At 47.0% G+C, this 2,325-nt stretch overlaps 1 pseudogene; it reads right to left on the bottom strand.

Annotated features, from left to right (window-relative positions):
- Positions 1-945: 945 nt before the first annotated feature.
- Positions 946-1,106, bottom strand: LOC149469694 (U2 spliceosomal RNA; annotated as a pseudogene).
- Positions 1,107-2,325: the final 1,219 nt, after the last annotated feature.

Genomic DNA, 2,325 nt, shown 5'->3' with positions numbered 1-2,325 from the left:
GATATGACGCTGAGCATGTGCACTCAACTTCTTTGGTCAACCATGGCAAGGCCTGTTCTGAGTGGAACCTGTCCTGTTAAACCGCTGTATGGTCTTGGCCACTGTTCTGCAGCTCAGTTTCAGGGTCTTGACAATCTTCTTCTTTTTTTTTTTTTTAAGTCTGCAAACGTGCAAACTAGAACAAAAAACCCGTAAGTGATCACAAAAAAAGTGCAAGTGCGAACACCACACGAAAAAGTGCACGTAGGGGTGTGCTTTTGCCCTTCCCCCAAAGGGGATGGACCACTACCTGATCCCCCGGGGCACGAAGCTCCTGACAGGGACAAGGTTCCCATTTGGTCCTCCTGGCCAAAAGGCCTGGTGGACCACCGTTCTTTGTGTCCAGCCGAAGCCGGACACCCAGTACTTGGTCAGGGGGCTCTCCCGAAGAGAAAACCCCCTAGGGATCAGGGGAGGAAGGAACCAAAAGGCCACACATCCTCCCCCTAGACTTCAGGGCAGGCCCGAGGACCCACACCCTCCATCCGTGGAAAAACACACACAAAAGTAAGAAAAAAGTGACAAAACGTGGGAGTGTAAAATAAATTAAATAAATAATTAGAAAATAAAAAAGTGGCCGTGCCAAATAGTGCACCGACCAGGCCCTGAGGCCTGTAGCAAAAATTGCCCTGATCCTAGCCAAAAGGCCTGGTCCGAAGGGCGCTGTGCAAAAAGAGTGTAAACGCAGTGACCTTGTGCCTTTTTCACACTGTGGGGTCCCACACCTGGTGTTACTAGTGGCACCCCTGAGGGTGTCTACTCAGGGGGCACTTGGTTTGCGGACTTTCTGCCTTCCCGACCCCTGGCCAGACAAGGTAGATCTGTCCAAATCAGGAGGTACTGGGTCCTTCAGACGTTCCAAAGGGGAATTACTCCCAGGCCCCAGCTACGTGTGGGCATCCCGGTTTCTGTTCCCCCCCGTAATAGCCATCCAGACCCCCATCATACCAGTGAGGGTACTATACAGCAGCCATCCCCGCAAAGCTAGAATGGCCGGGAGCACCCCCACTGGACACTGATAAGAACAGATACTACACTTGATCTTAGCCAAAAGGCCAAGAAGGTCTGGCTCGCAGTCTCCAATCTAATTCATCCCAAAGGTGTTCTATCGGGTTGAAGTCAGAATTCTGTGCAGGCCAGTCACGTTCCTGCACCCCAAACTTGCCGATCCTTGTGTTCATGGACCTTGCTTTGTGCACTGGTGAGTAGTCATGTTGGAACAGGAAGGGGCCATCGCCAAACTGTTCCCACAAATTTGGGAGCATGAAATTGTCCAAAATGTCTTGATATGCTGACACCTTAAGAGTTCCCTTCACTGGAACTAAGGGGCCAAGCCCAATCCCTGCACAACAACCCCTCCACCAAACTTTACACTTGGCACAATACAGTCAGGCAAGTACCGTTCTCCTGGCAACCACCAAACCCAGACACGTCCTTCGGATTGCCAGACAGAGAAGCGTGATTTGTCAATCCAGAGAACATGTTGTCTCCACTACTCTAGAGTAGCTGTGTCATTTTACGTGGCCTACCACTTTGTGGCTGAGTTGCTGTTATTCCCAGTTGCTTCCACTTTGTTATACTATGCCTAACAGTTGACTGTGGAATATTTAGTAGCAAGGAAATTTAATGAATGGATTTATTGCACAGGTGGCAACCTATTACGGTACCACGCTTGAATTCACTGAGCTCCTGAGAGCTACCCATTTTTTCCCAAATGTTTGTAGAATCAGTCTGCATGCCTAGGTGCTTGATTTTATATGCCTGTGGCCATGGAGGTGATTGGAACACCTGAATCCAATAATTTGGAGAGTGTCCCAATACTTTTGGCAATATAGTGTTGTTAAAGTGGGAACACGACCTGAATGTAGAATTGGATCTCGAGGATGCTTTTAGATCATATATTAACACCTCTCTAATAGAAGCTAATTATAAAGTTTTACTTAAATGGTACATGGTCCCAATGAGGTTGACCTCTTATGTCCCAGAAGCCTCCCTACATTGTTTCAGTGGTTGCGGCCAAGAAGGCTCGTACTTCCATATTTGGTAGGAATGTACAAAAGTTTGCAGATTCTGGATCTATGTCTATAATTTTCTATATTCCTTGACAGACACAAATCTTTAAAAAACCCACAACAGGCTTTACTAGGCTGACCCATTTTAGAGACTCTATGGCCTGTGAGAACTCTGATCTTTTTTTGTATTTTTAGAAGCCCGTATTGCAATAGCTAGGTCATGGAAATCTCTAATTATACCATTTGATATGATTAAGACCAAACTTTCCTTTAT

Source organism: Staurois parvus, unplaced genomic scaffold, assembly GCF_062004578.1.
Source record: "Staurois parvus isolate SC_StPar_1 unplaced genomic scaffold, SC_StPar_1.0 ptg000064l, whole genome shotgun sequence".
NCBI lineage: Eukaryota > Metazoa > Chordata > Amphibia > Anura > Ranidae > Staurois > Staurois parvus.
This window is presented reverse-complemented; position numbering and strand designations above follow the sequence as displayed.